Source organism: Nannobrachium achirus (assembly GCF_963921795.1).
Source record: "Nannobrachium achirus genome assembly, chromosome: 5".
Classification (NCBI taxonomy): Eukaryota; Metazoa; Chordata; class Actinopteri; order Myctophiformes; family Myctophidae; genus Nannobrachium; species Nannobrachium achirus.
The window spans coordinates 53096975-53108432 of record NC_137814.1 but is presented as its reverse complement, the minus strand read 5'-3'; positions in this window follow the sequence as shown (position 1 = coordinate 53108432).

The window sequence follows — 11458 nt, the reverse complement described above, 5'->3', positions numbered from 1 at the left end:
GACAGAGACGACTTGCTATCTAGTCCAAGGACAGGAGTTTAAAGCACCGTGCTGCAGTCTGATGATGTGTCACCAATACACTCCCCTTTTTCTCAAACCTTTTTATTTCAAGGACCCCCAGATTACCACGTAGGCTATTCGGCCACGGACCCCTACCATGGTGGTGAGTTAAATATCAGTGATGTCAGCGTGAGCATACGGACAGACATTCCATAAATGAATAGTTGCAGGGGTTCCAGGTGGTCAGCTAAATGAGGGAAAGTTGGTAACCAAATCTTTAACTCTTGAAAGTGTAAAAATAACATTTTCACATCTTCTGCTGCTTTTGTGTGCACCTCAGACAGTATTTTAAGTTGCCCTGTTCAATATTTAAATATTTGAAATGAGGGTCCCCATCCTATAACAGAACAAATGAACAGATAATAGCCCAGTAATAAGATGAGAGACATGAAAGATGAGAAGCAGTTTGTTGATGTGTGTGCAGGGTGAAAACTCAAAGTGGAGGGAAAGGCTTTGTGCCGTCTAGTTTAGAATTGGAAGTGATTAAAAGAATTAAGTCAGAGAGACGTATTCAGGAATTTATTAAAATGGTATCAAACATCTCAACTCTACTTTTTTTATTGTTTGCTGTATAGGCCAAATCTCCATTTCACCACCAGATGGAAGTAAAGGGTTTCATTCAAGTGCAGGTTATTATCATAATCACTACATGGATCAATATTGTGTCAGCCTGAGTATAGCCTAGCGTTTGATGTCTGTCTGTCCTACACATTCTCACTCACAAGTCATACTATAATGCCAGGTTTGGGCAACATCTGACAGAGATTTGGTGTAGAGTGGGAAAAAAACAATAGTAGACATTTCAGTTCTCTGTCTGATTTGTCTTTCTAGGAAACTGAGATAGAGACAGTGTAGAGCATGGTTCCCCAATTAGTTTTCCCCAAGGGCCGAATTATGTCTCGGGTACCAAGCCGAGGGCCACAACATTGCAGGTGGCGACGGCGGCGTTCCCACTACTCCAGCGACAGTTTTCGTCGTTGTCGGGTGAAAATCGTGTATGTCCAAAACCGTTCGTTTTGAATTTATCATTTTAAAAAAAATGCGTTGTGTGCTTGTAGATCTGCTGTTTTCACTACTTTTGTGCGACGGCCTTGTATGATTTGCGAAAGACGTACAAATTTGGAGATACGAGATTTCCACCCGACAACGACGATATACTAATGTTGTTGCTGCTCTTATACCACCATTATTACTGGGGTTGGTGGGGGCCAGACAGTAGCCGTGGCCCGCGGGCCACCTATTGGGGAACCCTGGTGTAGAGACTGGGGCGGCAGTGGCTCACGGGTAGAGTGGCCGTTTGGCAAGAGGAAGGTTCCCAGTTCGATCCCGGGCGTTTTTTCTTTACGAAATGCGTTTTTCAGGGCAAGGAGAGAGGGAGATAGAGAGAGCATTGGACCCAGTGGTCCGAAAATAAATACGAAACGGGCGGCAGTGTGCAAACGTGATTGACATAACGTGAGGTTGATTTCTTTATTTATGTGTTCCGAAATTCGCTCCTATATTCGGACGAAAAAACACAGCAGTGTGCAACGACCTTTACTGTCTTGAGCAAGACACTGAACCCCTAATTGCTCCTGATGAGCAGGTTGGTGCCTTGCATGGTTTCCTCCACCATCGGTGTAAGAATGGGTGTGTGTAAATGGGTGAATGTAATGCACAATCTATGTAAAGTGCCTTGGATAAAGGCCCATTTATAGGAGAGACAGACAGGGGGAAAGATGAGAGGGAGACAGTGTAGGAGAGACTGAGAAGGAGACAGACAGACAGACAGTAGGCGAGCTGAGAGACGGTGCACCGACAGTCTAGGAGAGACAGAAATTCAGTATTTCAGGAAAGGACAACAACAGTCTGCCAGATCAATTAGCTCTGAAATAATCAATAATTAATCCATAATCCAGATCAATAATTAAAGAGATGTAATGGGCTGAGGCAGGCGCCAGGACTCACTCACACACTGCATGCACACACGCGCACACACACACACACACACACACACACCCACACACACACACACACACCGTGGAGCCCTGGACAACTGCCTATCTCAGTAACGTGCTGTTGCTGTAGGTGGAGAGCGTAAACCTTGTACAGTATGTCCAAAATCGTTCCCTTTTTAAAATAGCATTTTTTTGTTAAAAACATTTTAAAATAGTGAATATAGCTACTAAATGGTCACTATTTTTGAGTGACCCCACTGCGTGAAGTAGGGCATTCATTTATAGTGTGGGGACTTAAGGGGAGCAGATGCTAATTTCATGCAAATTTGTCTTAAAGCACCAAATTATGCACAGATGTAGCCCAGGGCATGCTCTAATGATTTAGCTAGGGCGTCCGAGTTTGCGACCTTCGGGGTCGCCACAGCGGCCAAATCAAGTTGGGCTCCCATCCCTTTTTTTTCTGGGTATTTAAGTAGGATGTGCGGGGTCTAACTAGGGTTTTGTCATGATGCTGAATCCATTGCAAGCATTTGCTTTGCACAAAAAACATTCCTTGGGCTACAAATGGCCCCAGAAAACGATGGTTTAGTGATGGAAAGCGATGACTCATCACTTTTCATCACTAATCACAGTTTTGTGGGCGTTTTCTGGGTCCATTTGTAGTCCAAGGAATGTTTTTTGTGCAAAACAAATGCTTGCAATGGATTCAGCATCATGACAAACCCCTGATTAGACCCCTCACATCCTACTTAAATACCCAGAAAAAAAACCCAGGGAGAGAGAGAGAGAGCGAGAGAGTGCGTGTGTGCGTGCGTGCACGCGCGCGCTGGGGCATTAACGACTTGTGATTTTTGCAAGTCGACTCTACTCAGTAAAAAGTTGAGTTGAAATCGACTTTATCGTTTGATGACGTCATCACATCACACACGCCCCCCCAATTATTTTGGGTGGTCCCTAATGATTAACTTCATGTGCAGCATTGTTTTCATTTTTTGTCAAATATATAGAGGCAACATTTTTTTAAATAGCCGATCTACATGCTCACAACGCCTCGGCGTTAGTGCTCATCAGGGCCTTAGTGCTCATCAGGGTGGGGGGTCCCCAGTTAAAATATGATTATTCTGGGGGTCGCGGCCTGAAAAGGTTGAGAACCACTGTAACATTAGATCATTCTGTCCTATGCTGTACAGACGCAAAAAAAATACAACTTCGACTTTCGACTTTCTTTGGTGGGAGTCGACTTGTGTAATGAAGTCGACTGAGTCGACTTCTCGACCTTTTCATCAATGCCTTAGTGTGTGTGTGTGTGTGTGTGTGTGTGCGTGTGTGTGTGTGTGTGAGAGAGAGAGAGAAGGAAAGAGAGTGTGTGTGATAGAGAGAGAGAGAGACAGACGGAGAGAAGTGGGGTAGGGGTGCAGTCACAGGGTGCAAGGGGTGGGGTCACAGGGTGGAAGGGGAGGAGTCACAGGGTGGGAGGGGTGGGGTCATAGGGTGGCTTGACAAAGAGAAGGGGGCGACGGAGGCGAGGAAGGCCGGGGGGTCGGAGTCTCACACCGGGGTCACGCCCTCAGTTATTTTTACCCATAATCCCCCATTTGACCTGTGACCTCCAGACACCAGCAGCTGGCTGTGTGAACTATACAGTAACTCACTGTGTCCACACGGTCCATACAATGTATGGATGTATGGGCCGTCAAGGCCAGAAAGTAGTTTCTTGCCACTCAGTAGGCGTTCCTGCTTAACTTCCGGGTATGATGATGATGTCACACTCATACCCTCTATATACTATACTATACTATACTATACTATACTATACTATGTAATGGATGCAATGCAACACTCTTTGCAACTTAAACCATCAATCTAGACCAGTAGTTCTCAACCTTGTCAGGCCGCGACCGCTAAAATAATATGTTTTGAACTGGGGACCCCCCCCCCCCCCAACCCTGACAAGCACTTAAGGAGTTTAGTTTGACTCGGTTCCACAGATAAATATTGTGAACTGTTCTTGAAACCACTTTTTTTTTTCTCTTTACAACCAAATCTCTTAAATAAAAACAAGCTCACAACGGGGGTCGCAAATGCAAGCCGCTGTGAGCCAGTTGAGAACTTGTAAATCTTTAAACTAACGTTCCCCTCCCCAAAAATGGATGGTGGGGGTTCAAGTGGTTAGAGCAGTGCTACAATCAATACATTGGGTCCATTGGCACACAGCTTCATTTCTTGAAAGGTAACAGTTTCCACGTGACAGCAGTGGCGTCAGTTCAGAAAAAGGTAAGGTATGGCAACATGACTGGTGTCTTGCACGCGCGCCCTCGCGCGCGTGCAAGACACCAGTCATTTTGCCATACCTTAGCAACAGGCACAATGAAAAGTACATTTCATTATTTCCCCCTGTAGCCAAGGTATGGCAGCTGCATACCCCTGCCATACCCAATTGACGCCCCTGCGTGACAGTGGAGATGGCTGTCAGTGGGAGTCACTCAAGTTTGCCTGCAATTCACAACACTTTGATCACAATCTGACGATGTTTCCATAAGTGAGAGACAAACACAGGACGTTCTTGCCGCTATTTAGGAACTAGATAGAATAACTGTATTTTGGGCAATAGTTTATTTATACGACACAAAGTGAAGTGCTAACACCTTTGTGCCTAACTGTATGTCTAACCTCATGTGCATACCGGATATAGATTGTGCTAGGTCACGTATATGCACTATGTAGATAGCTTTGATTTTTGCCTGTGCCTCACTGTTCTATTCTCTTTTTTGTCTCTGTGAATCGAGTACAAAAGGATCCCAATGTAAACAAGCCATAGAGTTTTCTTGGGTTTAAATCCTATTAGTAGACCTTGTATCTGAACTGTACTGTTCTGTACTGTGCTTTTACGCAAACTTCCAATTAAGTATTCAATCAATTTACAATTTACAATTTAGGCATTTAGCAGACACTTTTAATCCAAAGCGACTTACAATAAGCAGGTAATACATCAATATAATAAGCAAGATATCAACAACAATATAACAAGCAGGCATAGGAATGTCAATCTAGAAAAAGAATAACATAGGTAGACCACGCACCTAATGAGTTAAAAAAAAAACTTTTCTAAAACCTAAAAAATGCTATCTTCATGTACGGTCATGCCAGCCGGCATTAAAGGCAGTAAGTAAGTAAGTAAGTCATGTACGGTCATTGAGGGAAGGGGAGTGTTCCAGTAGTGCTATGGGTTTAGGTGGAGTCTGAAGAGGAGAGTCATCAGTCCAAGCCAAGGCGGAATGAATCAATTCTTTACAGAGAAAAATAAATGAGGGGGGCTCTTTAAAAAAAACAAAAAAAGGTTGCACCAAAACACATTTTACCCACTTATTTACCTGTAAACGTGATGTGACTTGTTGATTCTGCATTAGGAAGGAAAGAGCGCTGGCAGCTGACCTCATGGTTCATAAATACAAACGTCCTGAGGGTCACAGCAAGACAACTGTCTGAGATGACAGACAGCAGGACCGACGGACAGACAGACAGACAGACAGACAGACAGACAGCAGGACAGTATGTGAGACACACACACACGCACACACACACACGCATGCACGCACGCATGCACGCACGCACGCACACACACACACACACACACACACACACACACACACACACACACACACACACACACACACACACACACACACGCACAGCAGAAACAGTCAGTGATGCAAGAAACACTCTGATTCTTCTACTGAAGCAACAATACCACAATGTAGAAATACCAGACGAGTAAGAGAGTAGTCAAGTCATTGTGCAGAATGTTGCATTTCACAATATCTTTTTCTAAATGGGTCAAACTGTTTAAAAAGTAGCAGAGCTATAAAACGCTCACACAACAATTGCATTTGAGAGCTTGAAGTGAAGTATAAAATAAGATTCATGTAGGTTTGAAAAAATATATATAATAATAACTTAAATCTACAGTAGTTGGAGTGAATATAATGGGTTATTGTGGTAAATTGCAGTGGTGTAAACTAACTAAGTACATTACTCAAGTACTGTACTTAAGTGCAATTTTGTGGCATTCTTTTACTTCCAATTTTCAGTACTTTTGCTTCTACTCCACTACAGCTCAGAGGCAAATATTATACTTTTACCCCACTACAAATATTTGAATATTTGTTACTTTGTAGATTTTGATTATTATCACAAAACCTACATTGCCCTGAGCACAATAATGAGTACTTTCTACTGTTGGTATACTTTTAGTCGAGTACATTTCACTTTTACTTGTAACAGAGTATTTCTAGTGGGGTGTGTATGTGGAGATAGTGCTTCTCTCTGCAGGAGGTTAGGAATGAAGCCCTCTGTTTTTGTCAGTTATAGCTCCAAGTATTATATGAGAGCTCTCCCATGACACTCTGACCCCCAAATACACATACGCACACGCAGGGACATGCAGAGAATGTTAGAGAGGCAGGGGCTGAAATATCTAAAAGGGCCTTTTGGTGAAAATATTGAAAATTAAACGCATAATCAAGTCAATACTGGAGATGTGGCGTAACGGCATGGATTTCTTTCTACACAGAGAGGGCAATTCTTTCAACATAAGATGCTGCGTTCAAGTTCAGGAGAGTTGGAACAAGGCAATTCTCTTGAATGCTGCCTTCAGGTATGGCATGGAAAGAGGGGCATTTGCATTTCTTTCACCATAGTGAAAACGGCATTCATGGTCTGGAGAGGGTACTTTTTACAGATGGATTAAAGGGCAGGGGCTCAAGCCCCCTTTGATGTCTGGACACACACACACACACACACACACACACACACACACACACACACACACACCCACACACACACACACACACACACACACACACACACACACACACACAGCTTATAGAAGTCAAGGTTTCATTGTGAGTGACGTCAGGGAGTTATCCTTTAATTGGAATGTCTGGAAGAGAGACTCCTCCCCCTGACTCACATCCACACAGTGTGTGTTTCTCAAACATTTCAGTGCATGATGTCAAGGATGTCAAGGGCCCCTTATTGCATTTGATCCCTCCCTCTGGCCCCTAAGAGAAGATCTTTAGCTGTTAGATTAGATTAAGTAGGCTACATAATACAATAGTATACAATACAGTCTACAACTGTGTACTGTGTGGGGAGAGAGAAAGCTGTGATGTGAATAACCATTCCTATACATTCTCTCATTGGATTACCTGACCTGCTTGCATGGTGACATTGTAATGAAATAGACCTGTCCCCGTTTGTTTGAAGTACACAACAGGGCTTATAAGAGTTAAGCTCTCAAACCTCGTGTTGCTGCTGACTAGAGTTCTCAAATTCTGCCCGAACCCGACTATACCCGAACCCGACCGACATTTAGGGTAGGGTAGGGCCTAAAATGTATGCCAATTAGTAGGGCCGGGTAGGGCCTCGGGCTCAATGAAAAAAGAAAATATATTTTTTTATCATTTTAATACTATTACTCTCTTATAGACCCGACCATACCCGACCCGAACCGACGTTTTCGGGCCGGGTAGGGCCTACAATGTATGCTAACTAGTAGGGCCGGGTAGGGCCTCGGGCCTGCCCAGTTAGGGCCCAGTTAGGGCCAGGCCTTAATTTTCAGGCCTGTTGAGAACTCTACTGCTGACCCCGGGCCTGGAACGCCCCAGGTACATTTGGTACTGTATAAAGTACAGTAAATATTGATGCCAGTACTTATGTCCTTTTCTATCTCCAGTGGAAACCAGTGTCATCTCAACACTGCCCTCTTCTGGCTAAAATTGGCCCCACTCTTTTAAAAACATGCACACATGGTCACCTGTCTCATACTTTTTATTTATTATTTGTTGAACTAGGCTATATCATTGATCTTGGGCAAAAACCTACTATCTCTCTATTTTAACTTGATCAGTTGCAATGCAACGCATTGTGAGATTGCAGATCTGCTATTTTCAAAAGATTTGTATACTTTTGAAAAGTTGTGAAAAGGGACATTCTGCATAATGAGCATTTTTACTTTTGGTACTTTTAGTACATTTTGATACCAATACTTTTGTCATTTTGAATTCCTGACTTTTTTAGAGCGTGGGTAGAGCGGCCCGAAGGGAGCCGCGAGATCGATCCTGTCCCTGTGCCTCCCCCAGAGTTAGTGTTGAAGTGTCCTTGAACAAGACCCTGAACCCTAATTGCTCCCAATGAGCAGGTTGGTGCCTTGCATGGTTTCCTTTACCATCGGTGTATGATTGTGTGTGAAATTGAGAATGTATGAATTGTAATGCACAATCTATGTAAAGCGCTGTGGTAATTGTGCTATATAAATGCACCATTTACCATTTACATTTGCAGTATTTATACTTTTACTTAAATAAAACATTCAAGTCATTTTTCCACCACAGTGTAGCCTGCAGTCAGCCTCTGGCTCACAGTGCAGTGCCACCTACAACCTTAAAGCACACTTCAAAGTCACAGAAACCTCTCACAGCTCTGTGATTTGACACATGACACAGACACAGTAAGTACAGTACTGTTATATTGTTGCCATCAGGCAGAAACCTTGTATCTCGTCCATATTTCAACTCTTTTTTTTTTATAAATCAATGTCCTATTTCGTCATAGAAGAATGTCTCGCATAAGAGGCCTTTGATACATGTATGTTTAAAGTGAAAGTGGTTAAGTCTGTGGGTTTTGAAAAACTGGAGAAAATAGAGGGAGGAAAACCCTTCTGGGGTTTGTGTCCTTCCTATACGTGAAAGCCCCCTGAGCAGGGGTAAGCACGTATTTTAGAAGTAATTATCAGAGCAAAATGAGTGGGTGTGTTTGTATACATGTAGGCAGCCATGTAGATATATTTCTGAAAAGCATTAGTTATTCGAGTTTGTGTTTTGCTGTCATTACATCAGGTACAGCCTGGATGTATGTGGCCACCTTCAAATGAATATTCACTTGTGATGTGATCAAATACAAGTCTGACCTAACGTTATGTTCATCCAGTGTCCAAATATCACATTTCATTTCACTGTTAATTCATTCATGAACAATTTAACAAGTCAAAAGTGTTAACAAGAGGCGGTAGTGGCTCAGGGGTAGAGTGGCCGTCTTAGAACACGGAGGGTTCCCGAAGCGAAGGGTTCCCAGTTCGATCCCGGGCTCCCCCAGAATTAGTGTCGTAGAGTCCTTCAGTAAAGGCCTCTCCATACTTCGACCGAAACCGCCGTTTTCGGTCAAAAGGTCCTTTTCTACCATAAAATTGTATCCCTCAGGACTTCTGAAAAGCATTGGACCGAACGAGAGTTCGGAAATTTGCACGTCGGAAAACACAACTCACCGAACATTTCGGTCGAAGTATGGAGAGGCCTTAAGACTCTGAAACCCTAGTTGCTCCTGATGAGAGGTTCGGTGCCTTGCATGGTTTCCTCTGCCATCTGTGGGTGAATGTAATGCACACTCTCTGTAAAGAGCCTTGGATAATTTAACTTGAGCTTGTGACCTAATAGGATCCATTTGGAAAATGGCTCTTTTCCCCCCATTTCCTGAAAAGCAACGGTTTTGGACATACAAGGTTTCCTGCTGACAACGCCGACCAGGGACATGCTGGCCATTGGGAAAAGCGAACGGCCGGTTCATTCCCAGCCGGTCCAGGCCGGCCATTAGGAAAAAAATAAAAAATAAAATGTCGGCCTTCGTTCCATTTTGGGGGCTGGGCGTCCAACAAAGTAAATCGTCACTGTCGGGCAGAAACCTCCTAATTCCAAGTTTCAAATGTATACATTTTTTCACAAAGTGAGTGAAAACAGCAGATCTACAAGCACACAACGCCTTTCACTAGTTTAAATCATTTTCAAAATGATAAATACAAAACAAACGGTTTTGGACATACAAGGTTTCCAACCGAAAACAAAGAAATAACTCATGTACAGTAATTGGCCCACTGGCTTGTCACTTATCATGATCTGAAATGGCAAATCTTTGAGTAGCAGCACAGCGCTACAGAGAGATCTCTCTCTATAGCGCGCAATGAGGGCCTCTCCAACTCTTTTTCCCGGGCTGAATTAGGGGCCCAGCACGTCCCTGACGCCGACCCTCCGTGAGAGAGCTCAGGTTCAAGTCCCACTTGAGTCACGTTATGAAATAAGGTAAGTGGTGTGTCGTAATGCCCTCATCCGATTGGACAGCGAGTTTAAAAACACATGTGGGGGTGAAAGGCGTGCGCTTTGCAACGAAAACAAACACTTCAGAAATGTAGGCTACTTCAGTACAGTACTCAAGTAAATGTACTTAAAAAAGTAAAAGTACTGTCAGTGGTGTAAAGTAACTAAGTACATTTACTCAAGTTTTGAGGTAGGGTTGTGTCTCATAATGTGTCGGATCAGCTATTTTCAATGGATTATTTAAACATTTTGGTACTTACTGTATATCGTTGTCGGGTGGAAACCTTGTATGTCCAAAACCGTATGTTTTGTATTTATCATTTTAAAAATGATTTAAACTAGTGAAAACAGCCGATCTACAAGCACACAACGCCTCGCACCGCGAGGCGTTGTGTGCTTGTAGATCTGCTGTTTTCACTACTTTTGTGCGACGGCCTTGTATGATGAAGCAGGGCTTTACTTTGCGAAAAAATGTGCAAATTTGAAACTTGGAGATACAAGGTTTCTGCCCGACAGTGACGATATGGTAAGTATATTTGCTGATACTTTTAATGGATTGCATTTTTATGGCGCTTTTCCAAGTGCTCAAAGCGCTTTACAATGGTCCATTCATTCATACATTGGGAGGTTTTTCACTTTTACTCAGTACATTTTGAATACTTTCTTCCAGCACCTTGAGGAGTGGGTGTGGGGGTCTGAGCACTGCAGAGACACAGATCTGTGCGAGACAAAGCTCTTCCCCCAGCAGCCAGGGTTTGGGTCTCCGGGTTCTATTGTCAACCATAATGCTGGCTTATATATATTATTACAATGGGCCCCCATTCTGTTTACACCTTAAAGCAGACGCCTCAATAGGCCCCTAATGCCTTAATGGACCTGGAAATAGGCCATGTCTTTAAGGTGTGCGGGTTTGTGCTGCATGTGCGCGTGCATGCACCTTTTGGCTGTATGAACCATACATTATGATGATGATGATGGTGGAAGTGATGTTTTCAACACCAGAAACTCAAGCCATGGACTCAGACTTGAACTTTAACAGCCACATTAACACAATCAAGTGGTTAAGGGGTACAGGACAGGGGTACAGTGCAGTTCACTGGTACAAGGTCAACTAAAAGGATGAACACCACAAGAAAGCTTTTGGGCTTGTTAAAATTTGTTTGATTTGATTCTCGGTTGAACGTGATCTCTAGACTTCAGTAGACTTGACTACTGTAAATCTGTATTCACAGATGTCCCTAAAAAAGACTAAAAACAACTGCGGTTGTTTCAGAACGCTGCTGCTGGATCCTTTACTGAAAAGTGGAGCACATCACT